Consider the following 26,212-nt stretch of genomic DNA (forward strand, 5'->3'; position numbering starts at 1 on the left):
TGTCTATCTCCAGTTCCTTCCAATGTCCATACTCTCAGGGCACGGATAGGTCCCAGGACTGTCAGCCCTTTCGTGACAGAAACCATCAACAGTCCTTCTCCAAACATCCCTATCGCAGAGGGTCCAATTGCAGACCCTTCAGACGCTATAAGTGACCATCATCAGACGGCTCCCATAGGAGGGCATCTCCAGCAGTTCCACGCCCAATGGGAGCGGATCATGTTGGATCAGTGGGTCCTTCAGACTATACCCATAGGTCTAACATTAGAGTTCATTTCTCCCCCTCCCCGACACTTTGTTCGGTGTCCAACCCACTCCTATCCGGTCAAGAAGATTCTCATGGAACAGAAGATCCTTCACCTCAGAGACATAAATGCCATAGAACCGGTTCCACCAGGTCAGGAAAGAACAGCATATTTATAAATGCTTTGCATATAAATCCAAATAAACCTAAACCTAAACAGGGTTTTATTTAATACTCTCCTAGTCCCAAAGAACTTTGGGGGGTGGAGGGGGATCCTCGACCTAAAAAAGCTAAATCATCATATAGCATACTGGAGGTTCAAGATGCAGTCCCTTCAGTCAATTCTGGGTTGCATCAGGCCAGGAGATCTCTTAACAGGCATAGATCTCAAGGAGGCCTACCTCCACATCCCTATTCGCAAAGCTCACCGCAGGTTCCTGAGATTCTTTTATGCAGGCTGCCACTACCAGAACAGGGCTCTGCCATTCGGCCTGTCCTCGGCACTTCAAACCTTTACAAAGATCCTAGCTGTGGTGGCGGCCTTCCTGAGATCTCTCCCAGTGCACCTGCAATGCTACCTGGACAACGTCCTCATCCAGTCATCGTCACGGCAACAAGCAGTACAAGACCTGCAGCACACACTGCAAACCCTCCAACATCACAGGTTCTCCATCAACAAGGAAAAGAGTCATCTGCATCCAACCACCAGGCTGCAGCACCTGGGCGCCATCATCGACACTACCAGTTGCCAAGTCTCCCTGTCTCCAGAGTGGTTGGCAAGCATCAGAAGCCAGGTGTTGCAGGTACTACACTCATTGCAGGCATCAGTTGTGCAGCTGTCACAAGATGATTTCGTGCCTGTCAATAGTTCCTTGGGCACGCCTTCATTCTTGACACCTTCAATGGCTCCAGAGGGCCAATATGAGCAACTCTCAACAGCTGGTTCGAGTCTCACCAAAGGTACGTCAGTTCGTCCAGTGGTGGCTGTCCCCCGCGCTGGTGAAGGGCATCCAGACCATCTCACCATCAAGACGGACGCCAGTCTATTAGGCTGGGGCGCTCATCTCCACACCCAGATTGGGCATGGTAGATGGTCACCTCCTGAAGCGTCCCACAGCATGAACTGGTTGGAATTGAGAGCAGTGCGACTCGCACTTGTTCACTTTCAAGACCACATCAAGGGGCGTCCCGTGAGAATCCTAACGGACAATGTGGCCACAAAGGCAAACATAAACCGCCAAGGGGGCACTCGCTCCAGGTCCCTGAGGAGGAATCAGAGTGCCTGGGAAGGTGGGCAGAAAGATACCTGTGCTTGATCTAAGCGGAGCACATCTCCGGTGTCCACAACATCCAGGCGGACTGTCTGAGCAGGGCCACGGTCGATCACTCGGAGTGGCGTCTGCACCCGGACCTACCAGTTGTCTCAGCCGTCCTCTGGTCAACCTGTTCGCCTCCCCGGAGAACACACACCTCCCCAGGTTCTTCTCCAGGTTCCACACCCTGCGTGCCGAGGGGGTCAACGCTCTCCACTGTCCGTTGCCACCAGGTCTGATGTACGCCTTTCCCCCGTTGCCTCTTCTTCCCAGGATGATTCGGAAAATTCTGTTGGAGGAGGCGGAAATTCTGCTCGTATCTCCCTACTGGCCCAGAAGGACCCGGTTCGCCACCCTTTAAAAAAAAAAAGGGCGAGATCATCCATGGTTTCGGGGTGGGATACCATCTGTACGCTGATGACACTCAGCTGTATATTTCCACCCCAAACCACCCCAACGAAGCCGTCGAAGTGATGTCCCGGTGTCTGGAAGCCGTACGGGTCTGGATGGGTGACAACAGGCTCAAGCTCAACCCCTCCAAGACAGAGTGGCTGTGGCTCCCGGCTTCCCGGTTCAACCAGCACATTCCATCGCTGGCCATCGGGGATGAGCAATTAGCCCCGGTGGAACAGGCGCGCAATTTGGGCGTCCTCCTTGATGCCCTGCTGGCTATGGAAGATCATGTGGCAGCCGTGGCGAGGGGGGCATTCCACCAGGTTCGCCTGGTGCGCCAATTGCGACCCCTTTTGGACCGGGAGGCCTTGCGCACAGTCACTCACGCGCTGGTGACGTCTCGCCTGGACTACTGTAATGCTCTCTACATGGGGCTCCCCTTGAGGTGCACCCGGAGACTGCAGTTGGTCCAGAATGCGGTCGCGCGGGTAATTATGGGGAGATCAAGGTTCTCCCATATAACACCTCTCCTGCGCGAGCTGCACTGGCTTCCTGTGGCCTACCGGGTGCGCTTCAAGGTGTTAGTCACCATCTTCAAAGCGCTCCATGGAACAGGGCCTAGTTATCTGCGGGATCATGTCCTGCCCCATACATCCCTGCGACCCATTTGCTCACACAGAGAGGGACTCCTCCGGGTGCCGTCCTCCAGAGAGTGTCAGAGGGCAGTGCCCAGGAGTAGGGCCTTCTCTGTGGTGGGCCCTACCCTTTGGAATGACCTCCCCCCAGACATTAGGACAACAACCGACCTCCGCTCCTTCCGTATGAAACTGAAGACCTACCTGTTTCGACTAGCCGGCCTGGCATAACTCTACAGCTTCTCCACCCCTTGGTCATTTTTTAACTGTCAATTTTAGTTTTTAAATTTTAATGTTATTTGGGTTTTAACTTTTTCTAAGCACTGTAATTTATTTATTTATTTTTACCTCCTCTATATGACACTGTTTTGATTGTCACCTTTGTACGTCGCCCCGAGTCCCTGTGGGGAGAGGGGGCGACTAACAAGTTCAAATAAATAAATAAATAAATAAACCTGGTGAGTCTCTCCGTCAACCCTCCTTGGCGGATTCCCCAACACGAGGTCTCTCTCAGCCAGGGGGCGCTTCAACATCCAGAGCCCCAGTGGCTACAACTAGCATCTGGCACTTGAGAGAGACCTCCTAAGTAGGGGTAACCTTTCTGCCAAGGTCATTCACACCATTCAGGAATCCAGACGGCTTTCTACAACCAGAATATACGACGCCACGTGGAAGTCCTTCGACAGCTGGTGCAGAGAGCATGAAGCTGTGGCGACTACAGCTATGATTTCCCAGATCTTGGGCTTTTTGCAAGACGGACTCGACCCGGGCCTGGCCCCTAACACTCTCAGACAGCAGGTGGCAGCCTTGTCCATGATTTTGACAGTAGACGAGCACTCTTCCCTTGGTCATCATCCCATCATCCGCAGCTTCCTACGGGGTGCAACCAACCTGAGGCCTCCGGTTGTTCACAGATACCCCTCATGGGATCTCAATGTAGTGTTATGGGTTCTTATTGCTCCGCCCTTTGAACCTCTCCATTTGGCCAGCCTCAAACATCTGACATTTAAGACAGACTTTTGGATTGCCATCACATCTGTACGGCAAATTTCTGAATTGGCAGCACTGTCAATTCGTGAGGACTTGTGCTTGATTCAACCTGGCAGAGTGATCTTCCGTTTGGACCCGGCATTTATACCCAAGATCAACTCTTGGTTTCACCGGGCCCAGGAGGTCATACTTCCGGATTTTTGTCTGCACCCCAAACATCTCAAGGAGAAAAAGTGGCACATGTTCGATGTTTGTAGAGTGATACGTAAGTACATCCAAAGCACGGCTGCCTTCCATCGATCTGAATCACTTTTTGTCGCATTTCAACCGGCTTCCCAGAGACGCAAAGTTTCTTCTCAGACCATCGGTCTGGCTATGGGCCTGTATCACCTCGGTCCACGTTCTTCAATCTATTCCGGTGCCATGCCATATCACCGCACATTCTACCAGAAGCATCGCCACTACGGCGGCCTGGGCAGCCTGAGGAGATTTGCAAGGCTGCTATGTGGACTTCCTTGTCTCCCTTTGTTCGAAACTACAGACTGGACAAATTTGCTTCTGCGGAGGGGGCATTTGGGAGGTGAGTTCTCCAGGGCATTCATACCAGCGGAGAGACCCTGGACTCTTACGCTTCCCACCCTAGTGACATTTAGCTTGGGTATGTCTCATGCTTGGACTCTCCAGAGCAGCATCCAGGAAAATGACCATTGGCTTACCTAAAGGATCCTTTTCTGGGTGCTGCGAAGGAGAGTCCAACCCCATCCTGGGGTCTGCTCCGCCAGTTGTCATATGGTTCTGCGGAACTCATGGATACTTGTTATGACTTTCGTTGACTTTGTTCCTGAACTTCTCAGCGTGCATTGTCCATGCCTTCATTGAAGAAAATCTGAGGATTAGTCGGCACCAGAGGCGTGGCTTAAAGTTTCAATTCAGTCCTGGGCAGATTGGCTGTATTTAACCCATGCTTGGACTCTCCTTCGCAGCGCCCTGAAAAGGACCCTTCAGGTAAGCCAATGGTCATTCTCTATTTTTTTTTAAAAAGTATTTTCACACACATGCGCACACACACACACACATTCAGTATTCCAGTTATGATGTAACCATAGATCAATATAAGGGGTACAGATAGTCCTCGACTTAAAACAGTTCATTTAATGACCATTCAAAGTTTTATAACAGCACTGTAAAGAATGACTTATGACCATTTTTCACACAACTGTTGCAGCATTCCTACGATCACGTGATCAAAATTTAGATGCTTGGCAATCGACTAATATTTATGACAGTTTTAGTGTCCTGGTGTCACGTGATCACCTTTTGGGACCTTCTGACAAGCAAAGTCAATGGGGAAGCCAGATTCATTTAAGAACGGTGTTGCTAACTTAACAACTGCAGTGATTCACTTAAGAACTGTGGCAGGAAAGGTTGTAAAAGGGGGCAAAATCCACTTAACAACTGAAATTTTGGGCTCAATTGTGATTGCATATTTCTATTGCTAAGCAAGACAGTTATGAAGTGAGTTTTGTCCATTTTAAACCTTTTTTTGCCCCATTTCTTAACTGAATTAACACAGTTATTAATTGAAACTTCCTTCCCTGTTAATTTTGTTTGTCAGAAAGGTTGCTAAAAGTGATAACATGACCCTGGAACACTGCAACTGTCTTAAATATATGCCAGTTGCCAAGCATTGGAATTTTGATCACATAACTATGAGGATCCTGCAATGGTTGTTTGAAAAACAGTCATAAATCACTTTTTTCAGTGTCTTTGAAACTTTAAACGGTCACTAAATGAACTGTTGTAAGTTGAGGACTACCTGTACTTTGTGAAATACATTCGAGTTGGGAGTCAGTTATTGTACTTTTAAATAATGTACATGCACTATGAGACATTTAGTTTTCTTGATTATTTTAAAGTAGAGCCCTTATTGTTTTTCTCATTTTACAATCAAATGTGACTCTTTTGGATGCTGTTAGCACCTTCTTAGTTAAGATAATGCATGTTTTTAAGTATACTAAAGATTTTACAGAGCTTAAAACCATCTAATATCCATGACATGTTAGCTGTGATATTTGTAAGCAAATTTACCTTGTGGCTTGAAGCTGGTTTTCCTTTGCTCCAATCATCACTAATGCACCAAGTTTCTTTCCTAAAGATCTTTCACAGAGTTTGCTTCTTAAAAATGAGAAAGTTTAAAATTGACAGAATATACTTTCAAACATTCCTATTTATTATTATAGTATTAATGAATAAAAGAAGTAGACAGGATTATAAACCTGATGACCAATAGATTAATCAGATACTTGTTCCTTTCAGGGTTTCGAGAGCTTATCAGCTGCTTAATCATTCATACTTAACTCATTTTGCAAAAGGCCAACTTTTTGTGTTCTACAAAAGGACTATGGATAGTCATCACATTGTCTGCAATAGGACCTAGCAACTCCATTGCTAAGCATTGTTAAGCCACCTTATGATGTCAGTTCCAGTTATGGTTATTATTGGAATCACTCCCTTTTTTACAGCACTGTAGTTCCTTATTTTGGGGTAGATTCAGGGTGACTGGATAGAATTGAACATTTATTGGCTGGATGCCCTTCCTACACCACAATCACTCCATGCACACGCTAGTTTTTTTTCTTTTTCTTTTTCTTTCTTTTTTTGTTTCTGTTGTAATTTTGCACCAGTGAGGTTAAAACCAATTTCGTTATATTTAAGTACAATGGCAATAAAGATTATACTTATACTGATGCCACACGAAGTTCACAGCAGATTTTTTTTTTCTTTGTATCCTAGGAGAGAACGGCCTGCTGCTACCTATGATTGAACTCTCAACCTTCTGAGTGGGAGGTGAGCATCTTCATTGCTAGGTGACCATGCTGCTTTATTACCTGAATCACGGCTGGCCGTTAAAGTATGATGCCACTGGACTTCAACTTGTGACTTCCTCCTGGCTTCCCGATTAACTTTGCTTGTTGGAAGCAGGCTGTGAAGGCCAGACATTTCGACCATGTGACCATGAGACGCTGAGGCCATCGCACATGCAAGGTTGTTGCTAAGTTTATTTTCAATGCTATTGTAACTTCAATCTCTGGTTGAACAGGAACTGCTTGTACGTGGGTTTGCTAAGGTGGTTACTGCCACTTCTGTATAATTTAATTAGGCTTAAGTTTTGTCTTCTATAAAAATGACTGTTTATCTCTACAATTGGAAGAAATTCTTCTTTGGAATTAGAGGTATTTAATAAATCCTCGACATTTCTTTTTCTTTTCTTTAGACAGATAATAAGCAGTATGTGAGAAACTGACAGCAATCAAGATGTTTAAACAGTACTACCAGCAGTTTATGTCTAGATTTAGACCTAGATATTAGAGAAGGAAAAAAAAATCTGGTATGAACAGATGACAAAACATTAGCCAGCTTGGCTATTGCTGAAAATTGTGGAACACAATTTCTGGAGAGAATCCTCTTGAGGAAGGCTGAAGTATACAAAACTAAGTAAACCTGTGCTTGGGAGGTCTACTTGGCAGGAAGTAGATAGAATACTTGGAATTAACAAACAGAAGATAGACTTGCCAGGAGTATATAATTGGTACCAGAACTCAGTTCATAAAATCTTTCAAGATTTAATTCACTTTTGATTCTCCTCTTCCCTTAATCTATTTCTAGCAATCTAATTTAGGAGGGAGATTCTTATTTTTTTTCAATTATTAGACAACTGGGAATCAAAAACCCTAGTCAGATCTTTCAATGTATCTTCCACATCATCTCTATCTATTCCAAGAAATATGTATCTTACTTTCCTGTATAATTTACCAAGATTTACATACCTTAATTTATAACATGGGTTGTTTGATTTAGTCTGAGCAGGTTGTGTCACTATAACGTATTGAAGTATTTTCAATAAACCCTAATTAAAGAATAGCTTGGTATGATGTGGGAACCAGGTCCTTATGAGTTTACCTAATTTCTCTCATGCTGTTAGCTATCTTCATGTTGAGCAAGTGTTGTTATTATCATCACTAACAATTAGGTTTCTGCTTTTGGGAAGTAAGAACTTCAAATAAAAAGATTATTGTAATCAAAGGCCAGTAAAGAACATTTCAAAAGGAACAAAGAAGAAAAAAGAACTTATGTACAGCCGTAAATTATTTTTCTAAAAAAACAATATACTATTTCTGTGAATATAGAAAGGATTTAATGGGGATCTGAGTGGCAAAACCAGTCACTTATTGCTATCTGTTGATTTTCCATACAAATAGATAAGATAAATTCTCTTTATCCCATTAGGTCTGATGGGAGATGCATGTTCTGGGTCTTCTCAACCAGTGGTGGGATACGACTGGTATGCCTCAGTACGGGCGTTCCAGTGCCTGCTGGGAGCACAAGGTACCGTTCTGGTACGGTGCTCCGGAGGGCCGCCCTCCCGCTCTCCTTACCTGTATTTGAGCCCATTGGAGCTTTCGCGCACGGAGCATCTGTGTGATGCTGTGCCGAGCAGCTGGAGCATTGCAGGTGGATAGTATGCATATGCGCGCTGTACCCATGCTGCGCACATGCACATGGTGGGCGCCGGACCCCGTTGCAGCATACCAGTTGCAATGGGATATGGAACCCACGACTGCTCTCATCTCACAGGGCATGAGGGAGAAGGTCTTTTCTGTTGTTATGCACACCCTGTGGACTATCATCCTCTCAGAGTTCAAATTGGACTGGATCCTATTGGTCTTTTGTAAGGCTTTGAAGATGTAGTTTTCCCATTGGGTTTGGGTTTTGTAGCAAAGCCTCTTCAGTGACTGTATGGAATATTGTTGAGTGGTTTTTGTATCTTGGCTGCTGATTGTGTTCATTTATTTTTTACTGCTATCATGTGAAGTGTTTTTATATTGTATTTTGTTGTTTGGGGTTTGTTTTACTTTTTGTAAGGTACCCCCTTTTGGTACTGTCCATGGGGTTTTCATGGCAAAGATACTGGAATGGCTTTCCATTTCCTTCTCCAGTGGATCCCTCATGTTGCGAGTCCCTTGGACTGCAAGGCAATCAAACCGGTCAGTCCTAGAGGAGATCAACCTTGACTGCTCTTTAGAAGGCCAGATCCTGAAGATGAAACTCAAATACTTTGGCCACCTAATGAGAAGGAAGGACTCACTGGAGAAGAGCCTAATGCTGGGAAAGATTGAGGGCAAAAGAAGAAGGGGACGACAGAGAATGAGGTGGCTGGATGGAGTCACCGAAGCAGTAGGCGTGAGCTTAAATATCATCTTTAGGAAATGGTAGAGGACAGGCAGGCCTGGAGGAACGTTGTCCATAGGGTTGCGATGGGTCGGACCCAACTTTGGGACTCACAACAACAAAGGTACCCCCTTGTTGTAAGAGTCATATCCATTAAATCAATCAATCAATGTATCCCTCTGGTGAATTGTGTAGTAAACCATAGGAATACATAAAGGAGTAAGGAATGCAAGAGGAAATGTTTTCCTCTACAGGTACTTGGTTCTCCATCCTTCACTTGTGTCAATCTATCTTGCTGCCTTATAAGTGATTTCGAGGCTTTGGTAAAGATTCATATTCTTCTTCTTCTTCATTGTGAAGAAGATGAAAATCTCAGCTGTGGAAATTGCCAGTTAAGTGTTAAGACATTTTGTCTCTGTGCATGTGAGAGAAAGTTGTTCTGGCAGCATTGAAGCAAACTAAATAAACTTCAAACAGATTCTTTAAACTAACGCTTCATCTGGCCGGACTGTGAACTAGTTTACAGTGTGTGTTCCCTGCACATTTTTGTTAAAGGTTAACAAAACTGTTTAGACAGCTTTAATTGCTGTGCATCAATCTGCTGAATCAGGTTGATTAATGGAGCTCATTTCTGCAGTGAATTCTTTAATTGCTGCTTATTTAGAAGAGGAGATGGGATGGGATATAATTTTGATTAAGACAGCTGTCTGGATTGTTCATTCATTCACCTTGTGAATTTGCTTTTTACTGGGATGCATTTCATACATGAATATATAGCCATTCTGTTTGAACCTTTTCTAAACTGGAAACATCACTTTAGAAGGAGGTTATTATCATTTGCATAGGATGCTTGTACAGTAGCTGCCTATAAATCAAAGTGCATTTGTTTGCTTTGTTGCACATTGCTCCACTTTGATAGACTATCCTTCATATGAAAAAGTAACTTCATGGCAGCTGGTGGATATTTCTTGTTATTTTCCCTGTCGTGTTTTTTGTTCCTTCCAACAATGCCCTATGGCAGGGGTGTGAGACTGGCAGCCCACAGGCTGGATGCATCATGCACAGGCCACGCCCACCACAGCTCTGCGAAGGGAAAAAATGTCACGATGATGCCTTCACGTGACAGCAACGTGATGCCACGAGTTTGACACTGTGTTCTATGGAGATCCTCACTCATCCAGGTCATGGTTGTCCCTCCCACAGCTGGACTTTCTTGGTTTTTTTTGAAGACGTTTTGTTTCTCATCCAAGAAGCTTCTTCAGCTCTGACTGAAGAATTCCCCACCATCTACTCAGAACTGAAGAAGCTTCTTGGATGAGAAGTGAAACGTCTTCAAAGAAAAACAAGAAAGTCCAGTTGCCTCTTGAGAAAAAGCACCTGTTTGGGATTCCAACAAGAAGTATATTCCAGTGCAACCTTACCTTGAACAGAACTTGACAGAATTTTATCCTTTGACTGCAAAAGTGATGACAAGAAATCATCCTTTTCAACAGGGCAATATAGTATTTCCCTGTATGATAAAGTTTTTAGTTTCTACTTATAGCAGTTTCCAATCTGGAAGGCAACTTTTGAGTGTTTCTGAACTCTTAATTTCAAAACATGGGTCAGAAAATAGTGCATATATGCGCACGTGAGTATTATCATGACTTTCAGTTCTCTTGAGTATTTTCCAAAGCCTCAAGAGATCAATTCTGTCTTAACAAGGTATATTTGCGGACTGGAAATTAGACTAATGTATTCTGCCAACCTGCTTTGGACCAGTGTGACAGATTATGGTCTATTCCTTCCATCCTGCAGTGGATAGACAATGGCTAAAATAATGTGACATTTTTTATATGAATATATGTTTCACGTGACTCTGGTCTACTTGATGTATCTTCAATGAGGCTGTGCAGTGTTTTGGACTCAAATTGGATGAGATGCTTTAGAGAGCACACAGGAGTGTGAATTAAAGCAGTTGTTTTTTCAAGATAATGTGACTGTGTGGGGAGGCTTCCATTGCAGCCAGTGAAAACAGACACAGCTGCTATAATGAATTGCAGACTGGTGCTTTGTTTGCGCAGTCATGTGTTCAGAAACATATCTTCCAGTTAAATATAGTTTTTTTCTAATCTTGAAGATTGTCTGTATGTACAGCATAGCACAGAGGAGTGACAAGAGATGTAGACAGTGTTCATAATCAGAATGGTTGCACTAATAACTTTAGAAGGAGCCAGCTATGTTTTAAGTTGTCTTAAACCTTAAAAAAGCAGAGTCATGAAAACAGCATTTAAAAGTTATATTAGAGATTTGTTGTTCTTTATTGCTTATTGAAATCTTCAGAATCATCCTAGATCTCAAGGACATCCCTATGGGAAAGGTTTCCTCTTCTGTTTTATGTGGGCTTTTCCAGAAAACTATAGGAAGGTATCCAATCTTCTAATTTGGGAAAAGCCATCACCTTTCAGTTTTGGCTGTGCCCATGTCCTTGCTGAGTAGTTTCTTTACCATTGACCATTTCATTTGAAATTGTTTACTGTTACTTCATTTCACTTTATAATCCATATTTCCTTCAAAAAGGTTTTTAAGAAATTCAGAATGTCCTAGAAGGGCAATGAGACATCCAGCTTCAGAACACCTTTATCTTAATTATTTGGCTCAATTGTATCTCCAAACCTAAGCATTGACCTAATAAATGGTATTGATTCTGCATTCCAGCTGCCTGCTGCCTTCCCTTTTCTGTTACTTTCTCCTCTTAAGAGCTGAAACCCAAGAGCTGATTTCAACAAAGGGCCCCGGAGGAGGGGGAGGTGAAGAAAAAGGCAAACAGATAACAACCCCATGTAATCAGCATTTTATTACCATCCTCAGGAAGCTGGAAGAGGTTTTTTTTTTTAAAGAAGAAAAAGAAGAAGAAAAGAAAGTAGATTGGAGCAAGGAAAGTTAATTATGGGGAGGTATTTGACAGGAAATTACAAAATACAGACAGACAGAAAAAAACTCACTTTTAAAAGGCTAGGAAATCTCCAGTTACTCCATGCTGTGTATTCAAAATCCCCAAAGCAAGTGCTGAATATAGTAGTTTAAACAAAACTGTCTTATCTGATAAAGACATTTTGATTACAAAGGGAAATTTATATATGGGGCTAGCAGTCTTCAAATAAACTGATTGTTTTGATAATAGCATGGAGTTAAAGGGGGGGAGGTGGAGTTTTCAGCTGAATGACCCACAGATGCAGTAAGCTCTCTTTTTTGAAAAAAAAAAAGACCATGTTTCTTGTAAACAGATGCATGTTATTTCTCATTTTCACGAACATAAGTTTATCAGAATTTTGCAGAACTTGTAAAGACAGACTTAAGAATGTAGAGCTGAGCTGATAAATATGTGGCTGTTTTAAAAGCTATCTAGTAGGACTGATATAATAATTTAATCTGCTGAGATACGTAGCTAGAACAGTGTGTTATCCAGAGTTAAAATGAATGTGAACAAAAAACAATTTAAAAAAAAAGGTAACTTCCACAATAGAAGAGATTATGTGTAGCTGAGGGCTGAACTGTAGAGTTCTTGGTTCTGTTGGTTTGCTTCTTCGCAGATGATGTTACCTACTTTAGGTAATGAAACATCTGCAAGCAAAAATAACCAAGTTCAGAGAACACCAAGAACTCCACAGTAACTTTCACAGCTTGATCGAATTCTACTAGGTTATCACATTGTTATCATTGTGTTAGCTTTAAGGTGCCCTGCTCTTTAACTTCCACTAACTCTGTCTCGTTATCTTTTTCTGAAGCAGTGAGAAAAAAGGAGCTTGCTATCAGCTTCAAAGCTTAAAACACTAATGCAAGTGGAAGTAATAGGATGGAGATACATTAGTACCATTAAAAGCTATGTGGTGATACCGTATTTGCCTCTCAATTTTTTTTCTCACGAATGAAAACAATTGTACATTTCCCAGGATAATGTTGCAGGATCCAATCTGGGTTGGTGACCCGGACCAGAGGTTTTGTCTTCTAAGTTTTTGGACTCTTGCTGAAGCCCATCCTCAGGGAACTTTTTTTCTGACTAGAATCTCCTCCTATTAGTTTAACTTTGGAAAAAGTGTTACATAAATAAATTGTAGATCCATGGACAAATACGCAGTACTTTGAGTTACAGCATCAGGGCTCCCTTCTGGTGTAGAAATATTGCTGCCTACCATGTGTGGAGTATAAGAACACAACTGAATTTTTGGTGCCATGTAATACATTAGAAACTTACTCTGGGGTGTGCAATCTGGGGTGGGATTCTATCGGTTTGGACTGGTTCAGGCGAACCGGTAGCTCTGAATATCAGCAGGGCCCGCCCATCCGCCCCTGCGCTATACTCACCGATATTCCCTTTTCTGAAGCCCAGCTACTTTCCTCCCCAGCAGTAATGCGGAAGATGATTTCTCTGTAAACTGTGCTCACACGTGCAACACGCACAAAGTGCACGCTCAGCAAACGGGTTGTTAAACCGGTAGGATCCCACCCCTGTGTGCAATGGCTGCCTCAGGAATTCTGAAAGTTGAAGTCCACAGACCACAAAGTTGCCGTAGCTGCCCATTTCCAACTTACTCAAACTGTTTGCTGTTTAGCTCAGTGCCATCAGCTCAGTGCCTCAGGCAGCGGCTTCCCCAGGATAATGGATTACACAATTTACCGGCACCAGTGAAATTTTAAAGGTCAGGCTTCTCTTCTTTCTCCACTGCCCATAACCGACTCTTTCTCCCCTCCCCCCTGATTTTATGTCATCGTCACTGAATATTTTGCAGCACGTGCTTTAAAACCAAAGAAGGGGCTGGGCGAGGGAAAAGCCCACAAGCTGAAGCATTTTGTTCACACAGCAGTCACGGCTGTGCCTAATGTGACGTTCCTTCCTTGCTGCGAGACAGTGGGATTTAGAGCCACAAGGGATTGCTGAAATGAATGATACCAAAGTTAACATTATAAACGTTCCAGTCATAGCATTGAATCAGCAATGCATCATTGTGCTGTCTCGCTTTTCTGGGAAATGTCAGGCAATCTTTTTTCTTTTTTTTTCCTGGATTACTTGACCTGACTAAAAGATGTTGTCCACAAAACTCTGCTCCTGCCCATTCGCACTGTGTTGCAATGAAGCTCCCTCATATGGGCCTCCATGTAATGAATGGAGGCAGTGCTGGGCTTCAACCCGGGGACTTTTGTTTCCGCCCCCAGAGCCTCCAGTCTGTTGAATGTGCTTATTTTAAGCGATCCATAAAGGATGCTATTCTACTTGAGAGTCATGCATTTATATTGTATGTATTAGAAAGGATAGCTTCATGTGACCAAAGGAGACATTTATCTTGTGACAAAAAAAGACTGGAATTGGGAAACGCTATTCTGGAAATTGAATATATAAACATGGGGCTGGGTCCAGAGCAATGGGGAGCCCTTTCTTGGTGAGGGCTGAAACCCAGCTGTGGGCTCTGCTAACAAAAATAAAGATAAGAAGTGCATTTGTGGATCTATTAAAGAACACTAGTGTGGTATAATAGTTAGGGTTGCACTAAGAACGGGCTCTGATTCTAGGCCTTCCTTGGCCAGGGAACGTCAGTGTTTGAATCTAAGCATTCTCAACCCACCTCCAAGGTTTGTTGTTATGGAGCAGAGGTATCAAACTCAAGCCCTTAGAGCCTCATCCAGGCCGCAGGGTGTTTAGATCTGGCCTGCAGTGCCTCTGCCAGTGAAAATGTAACTGGGGGCGGGGGAGGCACACACATGCCTCCTGGGCTCCGTTTTCGGGCAAGATGGCTTCCTATAGCCCTCTGCCAGTGAAAATGGAGCATGGGAGGGCCACGTGCGGCAAAGGGCTGCAGGAAGCCATCTTGGCTGGAAATGGAGCCCTGATGAGTGACGTTGAGTTGGGCACGCCCACGAGGTCAAACACAACTCTGATGCGGCCCTCAATGAAATCAAGTTTGACACCCCTGTTATAGAGGAAAAATAAAAGGAGGGAGAATTGTGTACAGGCAGTCTCGACTTACAACAGTTCAATTAGTGGCCGTTTGAAGTTACAAGAGCATTGAAAAAAAGTGGCTTATGACTATTGTTCAAACTTATGACTGTGGCAGCATTCCCATGGTCAAAATTCAGACGCTTGGCAATTGACTCATATTTGTGACAGTTGTGGTGACTGTGGGTCATGTGATCCCTTTTGTGACCTTCTGACAAGCAGTGGGTAAGCCAGATTCACTTAACAACCATGTTTCTAACTTAACCATTGCAGTGATTCATTTAACAACTGTGGCAAGAAAAGTCATAAAATGCGGGCAAAACTCAACAAATGTGTCGCTTTAGGAGAGAAATTTGGGGCTCAATTGCGGTCATAAGTTGGGGATTACCTGTACACTGCTGAGCTCGTAAATGAAAAGTAGGATATAAAATAAATAGGTCCTTACAGGGGAAAGGAAGAATTGCTCCTCCCAGCCCAAGGCTGCTTATTTCTCCCTAGCCAAGGCGTACTATACAGTGAAGACTAAGTAAAGGTAAAGGTTCCCCTCACACAAATGTGCTAGTTGTTCCCGACTCTAGGGGGCGGTGCTCATCTCTGTTTCAAAGCCGAAGAGCCAACCTTGTCCGAAGACATCTCTGTGGTCATGTGGCCGGCATGACTAAATGGCGAAGGTGCACAGAACACTGTTACCTTCCCACCAAAGGTGGTTCCTATTTTTCTACTTGCATTTTTGCATGCTTTCGAACTGCTAGGTTGGCAGAAGCTGGGACAAGTAACGGGAACTCACTCCATTACGTGGTGCTAGGGAGTCGAACCGCCAAACTGCCAACCTTTCTGATCGACAAGCTCAGCGTCTTAGCTACTGAGCCACTGTGTCTCTATGAAGGATAGTTCACAGTTTTTAAAAATGGGGCTTATTTGCTTATGGAAAGTGTTACCAGTGAATTCCAAAGGAAAATTGCTTCATAATTAAAACAGCTCCTTATAATGACCTTTTGGGTTTCTGCGTAAGCACAAGGAGAGCATCGATAAAAGACATGCTTTCAGGGCCTTTCCTCACCGTTGAATTAAAATGTTCCCCACCCATCTGAGTCAGCAAAAAACTTTCGTTGGCATGAAATTTGCTGCCTTGACTGTCAGTCCCTATCCTGTTTCTGCCGTGTCTGTTCTGAGTCACTGAGGAATGATGCTATTCTGATTTTGTGTGTGCAGCATATGATAACACAGCGATGATTGACTCTTCTGACTTCTCCATCCTTCCTCCTTTGCTTGTCACCAGCTGGTGGGGAAACATTTGCCAGTCCCTGGAAGAAAGTAAGGCCTCACTGCAGCACCTCTCAGCTCCTTTCTGAAAACTCTTGTGCTTCACCTCAATTTGTTTGAACACGAACTGAAAAAATGTAAAATAAAACTGTAATTAAAAGGAACTAAATCATATGCTATATTATTATGCGGGCAATAAATGCTAACTTCCAAATTCCTCTGTCCTCTGGGAATCAGTTCTGGGTAGTAGAGGAGATTTGTTATTCCTAGTCTTGCACTAATGGCATTGAGTTAAAATGCTTACAATATTACCACATATGTTGTTGTTGTTGTTGTTGTTTAGTTTTCATAGCTACCAGCAACAGGGCTTCTGAGTGTCTTTCTTTAGGGAGACCACCACAACAAAATGCCTGACTTGGGACTTCAGATATGCCTGAAATGGCCAAAGATGCCCCTCGGAGCCCACTCACTTGACTTCATCTCATATGAATGGGTTGTGGACCAGAACAGATTGTGTATATCTTGTAACTGTTCCTGAATATCTGGAAAAGACCACCTTCATACTGGCATAGCTTACCATGATTTCAATCTCTCTTATTCTTGGGCTGAGTACAAGGAATTAGTGTCAAGACGGTATGGCAGAAAATAGAGATTGCCCGACCACGATTGTACTATAGTTAAGGAGAATGGAAGAAAAAGATCTTTGACTAATCTTTGCAAAGTCTCATTGTATGTTCAGCGTAGATGAAATATAGTGGTGTTTTGCTTGGCTAATATATTTATTTATAGATAACCTATATAGATTGATACTATATGGCCGTGAGGGCAACCCTATGCATGTGTGCTGGAAGTGACAATCAGAGCCATCTCTCTAGGCACGCGAACTGTTGCCCTTCCAGGCTCCGGCACACTGGCCAGCTGGTCTTCACATACACGGGAGCTCTGGAAACTGGAAGAAGAGCCACCCAGTGCGCATGCACATGCTGGAAACTGGAAGATCATCTTCCCGGGTGTGTATGTGCACCGGGCAGCTGCTCTCCTGGTTTCTGCACGCACATGCGCACTGACCAGCTGGTATTTGCGCATGTATGAATGCCAGAAACCAGAAGACCATGTGGCCGTGCGCATGTGCATGCTGGAAACTGGAAGAGCAGCCACCCGGTGCACACTTATGCACTAGGCAACTGCTCTTCCGGTTTCTGGCACACACGCATGTGTGCACTCGAATGTTGGCACTCAGTACTAAAAAGATTCACTAACACTGCTATATGGCTTGTGTGGGTTTTTCTGGCATGTTGTGATTGGCGTTTTCTTACCATGCTTAATCTGGAATTTTTTGATCATAAACTCCTGGATTGTTACAGGGAATAGCATAGCATTTTGATATGAAACAGCCTAAAACATTTGATCCAGTGGTGGGTTGCAGGCGGTACACCTCTGTACAGGCGTACCGGAGCATGCCCGGAGCACCGGGTTCTGGTACGGTGCTCCAGAGGGCCCACCTGCCCGCCCACGCTCCTTACCTGTCTTTAAACCCTTTGGCGCTTCTGCGCACACGCATGGTGCATACAGTGCCTGTGCGACGCTCCGCCGAGCAACTAGACCATCGTGGAGGCTTGAGGAGGCACCGCTGGATGGTAAGACATGGGCGCCGCACGCGTTCATGTGGAGGATACTGGGCCCCATTGCAACTGGATCCGGAACCCACCACTGATCTGATCCCATGTTGAAAAGCCTGAATATTATGGAATTTAGCTTTTGTTTCCCAGAAATAGTCCCCCCTCATCTAGACAGTGGCACAACTGGTGAAAATTAAACCATGTCTTAATCATTCCACCATGTCCTAAGGAAGATATGTTTAATCACTAAATATTTTACTTCTACAGTCAGGTCATCAGACAAACAGCATTTTGCTTGCAATCAGGTCCCCCAAAAGCCTGACTTTCAGGTATCTTTCATAACTGAACGTATTGTTGATTGGGTGTGTGTGTGTGTCTGCCTATCAGCTTCCAAGCAGGAAATCTAAATTTTCTAGTTATCCTTTTTGCAATGCAGTCTGATCGTGTGGTAAAACCCACAAATGTACATATGTAGATAATTTAAAAAAATAATTAGAAAATTAACTTAATTAATTAATTTAATTTAAAAAATTAAGCCAGTTACACTATTGCCTTCACTTCTTTTTTCTGTATTTCCTCTTTTTTGCAATAAACATTTTAAATGCAGAGAATAAGTTTATTGGGTTATTTCTTATTTAAACTTTCTTATTGTTTTGGTTAAAACCCTTTCTCATTAAAACTTTCTTTATGGGCAAGGTCTATGGAGATTCTCAATCAGCTGGGTCATGATTGTCCCAAAAGTACTTTTTCCAAAAGGCCAACTGGATTTCCTTGGTGTTTTCTTTGAAAAGGTTTTACTTCTCATTCAAGAAGCTTCTTCAGTTCTTCAGAGATGGTTATAACAGCTAGCCTTTGTGTTTCCAAGGCTAAGGGCTAATGTCCCAGCTAGACAGAATAGAAGTATCTTCCACTGTGAAACCTTAGGAGAGATTTCTAAAAATGTTCTCCTTTTCCATGTTGTAACAATGCTTTGATATCTCATAACGTAATCTTCTCCAATCTGTCACCCTGTAAATGTCCTGGAGCTACAACTTCCACAATTATGAAATCCCAGGACATTTGGGAGGCAACAAATTGAGGAAGACTCTTTGAGCATCTTCTTCTTTCTAGTGGCAGTGATAGAGAGTAATGGTTCATTAGGTACCTAGAGTGATGGAGGAGGAAGAACTGCAATGGCTTTAATCAAAGATTGCTTACAATCTATCATTAAATATAATTTATGGTAATAATGGCGCCGAGGAATTCTTCCTTTTCTACCACCACTGTGAATGTTCGGTGTTGTCCAGTGGAGCTGTTCCAAAGGCCTGTTGTAACCTATCCCCTAAAAAGAAACGGGTAATTACATGAAAGCTAGTTGTGACTTGCTTGCAAAGCTTTGTGCAGATAGAATTGTTCAGATTTGTTTTAGCTCTCTCTTAAGTAACAGTTCTGGAGGATGGGAGGGAAGCTGCCCCATTGGGTATCTCCCACTACGTTATATGTGAGGAAATGAATAGAACCCTTGGAGAGGTGCAGCTTTCTATTTGAGTATTTCGGTATTTGTCCTCCTGACTAGTGAAATCAGTCAGTGTCCTTAATTAGAATCCTCCACTGAGGCACTTCTCAGAATTTTCTGGCTGCAGGCCCACTGTGAATTCTGAGAGTTGCAGGCTTTAGTTTGAAGAAGGCTGCTTTAAATGATAATACTGTGTAGAAGATCTGCCACTGCAGGCAGAAAACAGAAATTGTGATGCTTTTGGTTTGGCCAGATTAACGTATAAATATTCTGGGTGGGGTTTTCTGCTTTGCTTGGCCAGCAGCACAATATCTTCTGATTTGCCCTTTATTATTTAAAGTTAATAAATTATACCGGTACAGTATATTGTAGTGATGTACAACATAGTGTAAGAATTGGGAAAAAAATACTTTTGCAATACTACCCCAAAAAAACCACCCCAGTTTAAAAATATTTATTTTTAGTGTTTTAATGCGCTAAAAGAGGTGATTATGATCAAGATTAATTAATACATATATTTATACAGAAAAAATCTAAGTGAATAGATGAGTCTTCACATGTCTGAAATAGTTCCCTGTCTGCACCTCACGAATAACAGTTCCAAGAAGTATGCAATGTCACAAATAGTTTTTTTTTTGTAATATGTTTTTATTTTATAGCATTCAAAAATTCCAATTTCAATTGAATAGTGTGTTTTCTGAATACAAATCATTTTGGAAATAATAATCAAAGTGTTTGCAACAATATTTATTGCATTAATATCAATTATATTAACTAATAATAATAATATCGTTTATTTAACCAAGTTAACATATCTTCCTTATATCACTTATTCTTATATATATTTCCCTGTTTCTAGCTCCTGTTTTTATCATTTAGCCATTGATAAAATAAGTCCCAAGTCAAAAAATATTTAGTTTCTTTCTTTTCCTTAATTGTAAGCATTAGCTTATCCATTTCTGCACATTCTAATATTTTTCTAATCACATCTTCGTCTGTTGGGATCTCTTCACTTTTCGATTTTTATGCAAATACTATTCTCACAGCAGTCAATATCATTTATTATTTTTTCCAGCCATGTATGTATTTTAGTCCCATATTTTTCGCAATAATGCAATGTGTGTGTGACCACCTCTGCCCCCTGCACATGAGTGTGCAACCCCCTCCCCACGCTCCCTGCACATGCGACTCCCCACCTGGCATCCCATTTGGGCCTAGTAGGCCTCCCTGCAGCCTCCTGGGACCAAAAACGGGCTGCAGGGGGGGGGCGCCATGCTCCCCCCTCCCCCTGCATGTGGGCCCCTGCCCCTCGTGAATGTTTGCGCATCTTCCACATGCACCCTGTGCCTGCGTGGCAGAGAACTGGACATCAGCTGCCCAGAAGGAGACCCGCGCGCAGTGGAACTGAGCTAGGGCGGCGGCTCGCATTCCAGGCGACATGGCTTTGTATGCCACTTTAGGCACGCATGGCATAGGTTTGCCATCATGGATCTAGAAGGAGCTCGTCCAGATTATTTATTTATATTACAGGTTGATAACCACTTCCCTAAAAAATGTACTATTCCAACCGTCAGCTTTTTAAATTGACTTTATGAAATTATTGAGAGAGTATTATTATTATTGGAGCATTTGCAACTTCTGAAGGCCATTCCACTATTCCACTTGATTGTTTTCTCTCTCTCTCTCTCTCATTCTGCCTGTCTGTCTGTCTGTCTGTCTCTCTCTCTCTCTCTCTCAAATATGAAGGCAAACAGAGTTTGTAATAAAGGTTTTTCATTATGCATTTGCCTTACAAAAATGTGGTCCCAGAACATATTTTAAATTTTCAAATAAATTCAACTGAAAAACATAAGCTGAAACAAGAATTGATGACAGCTCCTGATCACAAATTCTAGTTTTGGTTGACTGTCTTATATTATATCCAGATAGACTTTCACTTACAACCTCCTGTTTAGCAAGCATTCAATGTTGCAATAGAACTGGGGGGGGAAAAAGTCCTATGCCCAGTTCTCACACTTATGACTATTGCAGTATCTCCACAGTCACATAATCGAAATTCAGGCATTTGGCAACTGACACGTATTTCCAATGGTTTTGGTGTCCTGGTGTCACATGAACATTATTTGTGATCTCCTCAGCAGGCCTTCTGACAAAGTTAACGGATGGAAGCCAGATTGGCTTAATGATTATGTGATTTGCTTAACAGCTGTGGCAAACTAAGTTGCAAACTCTGATGAAGTCACACGGTGACTCACTTAACTATATCACTTGGCGATGGAAGTTCCAATCCCAATTGTAAATCGAATTACATTTTGTTTTCTTTTTGTATTATGTTACTACATGGAGCTCTCCTCCAATGTGGCTCATTGCTGTCTTCATCAACTATGAGAAACTTATTTTGCCTACAGCAAAAATGCCGAGCTGCGAGAATACTGTTCATGAAAACAAGACAAAACCCCAAATTATGTCATGGGGGTGGGGGTGGGGAGTAAGAATTGCCTTTTCCACAATAAATTCAAAACGGCACAAATGAGATCACAGGACTTGATTTTGTGCTTCAAAAAACTGGTTTTCCTTCTGTTCTCAAGCAGATTGGTTGCTGCATAAATAGCAGCTCCCATACATGTGTGTTTCTTGTGCAACTATCTTTTTTCAGTGCACAAAAAATAAGATGCAATAAAATCCAGTTTTGAAATTGGTGTAGTAACCAAACCCTTGCATTCTTGTGATATTTGATAGCAGGGTGTTGAAAATTGCCATAACCCCCAAGGACCCATCAATTTCTGACAGTTTTATAGGATTAGGAGGAAGGTTTCACAGCAGTAGGGTGGTAATTTAAAACTGGGCCTCCTCTTGTGGTGTTTACAGATGCAAGCCGATAAGAGCTCACCCTTAAAGAAAATTTTTTTTATGAGCCCTTGAACTTAGTTGAAACATGTTCTGAGAGCATTACACGCATATAATTGAGTATAGGCGGTCACTTTTAAAGGAGGACCAACAAAAGCCCTCTCAGTTAAGCAAGATTTGAGGTAAGTTATAAGCACTATAAATAAATAAGTAATTCTCTGCTCCCCAAAGGAACTGAGAGATAACCATAACATTTAGGTCTGTAAAGAACTATCTATTTCCATGATGGCGAACCTGTGGTCACGCACACAAGCCAGCTGCTCTCTTCCGGGTTCTGGCATGCACATGCACACTGGCCAGCTGTCCGGCATGCATGTGCATGCAGGAACCTGGAAGAGAGCAGCTGGCCGGTGCATATGTGCATGACGGAACCCGGAAGAGCAGCCAGCTGCTGCATGCATGCGCACCGGCCAGCTGCTCTCTTCTGGGTTCCGGCGCTCCAGCGCACGCTCCAGTTTCTGCACTCAGTGCTGAAAAGGTTAGCCGTCACTGTTCTAGATGAAGGAAGGTTAAATTGATGAACCTTGTAAAACTTTGTAACTTACCATGAATAATCAATACAATAATAGTCTAATTGGTGGGATTTAAGGTATAAAAATGGAAAACACAGGCTCAAGGGAATCCAATCACACATCATTTTTAGGATGACAAATAAAAGTTTGTAATCGGAGCACACTACAGACAGTCTGAAGCCATTTAATAAAATGCGTCTAGCAATATGATAAAATTATCTAGATGTTCTTGCTTCAAGATAATATAAATTTAGCTGTCAAGACTTCTAAAAGCTTTCTGAAGTAAAGGCTTCCTACAATTTTGTTTCGGAATACGCCCCCACCCCCTCTCTCTATATGTCATATGTTTGAAAGCGAATGTAAAAGTAGAACAAATGCAAACATATACAAGCAGAAATTTGAAGTATTACGCTTAAACGGATATTTTTATTTTATTTTCAATTTGAAATGAGATTGATGTATATTACTAGAATGGAAAAGCATCTTGTTCAAAATCAAATCAGACTCTGAGTTTAAAAAATCCTAGCTATGTTATCTTAAAGGGAAAAAAGGCTGCTCAATTAAAAATTAAGCAATTAATACTTATCTGGATGGTGGCTCAGAGGGAGGTAAGGATAAAGTAATTAAAATAGGCTAATATTCGGGTATATCAAATGAGAAATCAATATCCCAAATACTGGGAATCTGTTTCCTATACACATTATTTTTTCAATGTGACCTTCAAGTGACAATAGCCAACAATATAATTCTCAGTGAAGACCCAGTGAGGATAGCAGCCAAGTCAGTGGCACTTCTGAAAAGTGCTCTGAATATTTTTCAGCAGTTACACCTAATGCTCCATTTCTATATGAAGGAAAGGTTATCATGCTGGGAAAAGAACCTTGGTGCTTTCTAAGCTTGGTTGTTTTCTTGCAGATGTTTCATTACCCAAACTAGGTACCTTGTTTCCCTGAAAATAAGACAGGATCTTATTTTCTTTTTACCCACAAAATATGGCTTGGGCCTTATTATTAGGGGAGGGTTTATTGTTTTGGCGTTGCTGGGCGGCTGCTGTCTTGCGAGCGGGCTCCCAAAGAGCCGGGCACAGTTCATGGGCGAATGGCTGTGTTGCGTTGCATCAGCGCAACACAACAGCCATGAAGTGACCACACTCGCGAGCAGCCACCCGGTAAACCCTCTTTCCAGGTGGGCACAGTGCCATTCACTGATCTAGGGGTATCACCAATCCACATGAGTGCCTGTTTGCCGCCGCCTGGCTCCTGCGGCTTGGTGCAATCCCCCTCTCCAGCCATGCAGAGCGCCATTCACTGGCATTTCGAAGGTGCCAAGCCGCGGGAGCCGGAGGGCGGCGAACAGGCGCTCATGTGGCATGGTCACTTCATGGCTGTTGTGTTGCGCTGCTGCGACAGCGTAACACAGCCATTCGCCCATGAGGCTGTGCCTGGCTCTTTGGGAGCCCGCTCGGAAGACAGCAGCTGCCCAGCAACTCCCCTCTTCAGCTGGGCACAGCGCTGCTCACCAACCTAGCGTTATCCTGAAGGCGCCAAGCAATGCAATCACCTTTGCCTCCCCCCCCGGTTCCACTAGTTTGGTGAGTGGCGCTCTGCCTGGCCAGAAGTGGGGGGTTGTCCAGGGGGTTATTTGCAGGGGAGGGCTTCTATTTTTTCTCACCAGAAAAATGTGGCATGGCCTTATTATCAGGACATGTTGTATTTTCGGGGAGCATCATCAGCACTGGTGATGTTATTTAGTTTGAGTGATGAAACGTCTGCAAGAAAACAACCGAGCTCAGAGAGCACCAAGAACTCTTCATTTCAACCCCGAGCTACAAATATTATCCTTTATTAGAAAAAGAGCCTAATTTAAAGAAACCATACAATGTCTGCAGTCTGCCATTACAGTTGGTTGCGAAACAAGGATATAAGATGGGCAGAAGACACTAGCTAATCTGTGAAGCTGTCACACTCACCTTCAAAAAAAGATTTAAGATTTAAAGATTTACCTTTAGATAACTTCAGATCCATATGAGCAACGAGCCAGAGGGTGAACCATATATTGATTTGAATTCGCACCACGTACTTTAAACAGAAGTTCCTCTAGTGTTTGAAATTCCAAAAATAATGTGCTTTGGATGAGGGAAAAACAAGAGTTAAAATGTGCGATGTATTAGTGACATGTTATTTGCACTTAAGTACTTTTGACCTATCGATTCTCTCATTGATATATTCATAGTTTTTGCATGGGTGATGTGTCATGGTGACATTTTAGCTTGCATTATTGGCAACGTTCATTCATCCAGCAAATGAGGTGAGAAGATAAGCATGCTGAAAACGCTGCTTTCTGGGAAAGTATCTGTGCAACAACTTGTGCTTGCTTTTTCATCACAACAGTAAATTGTTTCCAGGCTGTTGTCATGATGATGAGTTACCATTTGCTTCTTATCTCCAGCAAAAGAGCCTGTAGTTGATCAACCTACCAGAACTGGGATGATAGAGCATGTCAAAGAGATAGGGGGGAAAAGAGGGAACAAAGAAAAAAAAATCAAGCTCCTCAGAGTATGATATGAATTTGGATACATTTGTCAAAATGAATTTTTTCCAAGTTTTATTCATAATACGAACATGTGCTTAATAAACTTTATTTTTACCAGTCAGATGCAAATATCTTTGAACAGAATAAATGCTGCTGCAAATCTAGTTTTTATTTGCATCCTTGTGAGGGTTCTTTGCTCTCCAAAGACTGGACACCACATTGTGTTGCAAAACTGTATGTAATACTTTACTTTAGCAAACCCTTTGCTCCAAAATAGGCTGTTGCTTTGGGTCAACTTTGCAAGGTGGTGTAGCCACATGAATATGTCTTTAACACCCAGAATAATCATTACTCTGTTAATAGTTTTTAAAGTGACATACAATCTTTTCCTTTTTTCCAAATGTTCTTGCACCAAGAACAGCATTATTGGGCTAAGATGATCTTTCACTGTGGCTATTCCTCTTCTAGGTACTTTTGGGCTCCACGCAAATGTCCAAGAGGAGTCCTATAGGATATGCTACTCCCCATAATTTGTGGTCTTTGCAGTTGAGTGAAAGTTCTCTTGCTTGGTTATAATAGCTGTCAATCTCCATACATCGCCTCCACTTCCTCTCAGTGCATTTCTGTGTGAGTGTTCTGACCTAGGCTTCCTGATACAGTAAAAAGTATACGCTTATTCCCAAAACCCCTCTTTTTATTTCAAGGGCTGTGAATTATGTTCATTCACAGCCTGTAAGGAGTCCCAAATAGTTGTAAAGAGTCCTACAGTTGGCTGCCAAAGTCTTTCGGGATAAGGCTGATAAGCACCCACCTTTATCTTCCTTGAAACGCTGCCGAAGACTTAATTGGAAATTAGTTTGGAAAGGCCACACGGAGCAGAGTTAAAAGTGAGCTTCAAAAGTTAAACTGACTAGCATGAACCAAGTTGCTTCTTGCAAAGGTTCATGTGTCTTTGCTTCTCCTTTATGTCCTGTGGGAGGGGCCAATCACCTCCAAACCTTACTCCCGAGTCGTCCCTTCTGTCTTAACTGTTCTTGCTTTCTGGCAGCTCTGTGCAAGTGCTCACTGGGAACAGGGGGAGCCTGTTCCTCTGCCTTGCTGCTGTCCAA

The 26,212-nt window shown here is 42.8% G+C and overlaps 1 long non-coding RNA gene across 2 annotated transcripts in view; it reads left to right on the forward strand.

Moving 5' to 3' along the window:
- The window catches only part of LOC309392257, a 320,340-nt gene that overhangs the window by 133,518 nt on the left and 160,610 nt on the right, over positions 1–26,212 (forward strand). For both annotated transcript variants that reach the window (XR_014175407.1, XR_014175408.1), the window contains exon 5: positions 6,369–6,620. This is a non-coding gene — a long non-coding RNA (uncharacterized lncRNA). The remainder of the gene's footprint in view (positions 1–6,368; positions 6,621–26,212) is intronic.

Source organism: Natrix helvetica, assembly GCF_964273705.1.
Source record: "Natrix helvetica genome assembly, chromosome: 4".
Classification (NCBI taxonomy): Eukaryota; Metazoa; Chordata; class Lepidosauria; order Squamata; family Natricidae; genus Natrix; species Natrix helvetica.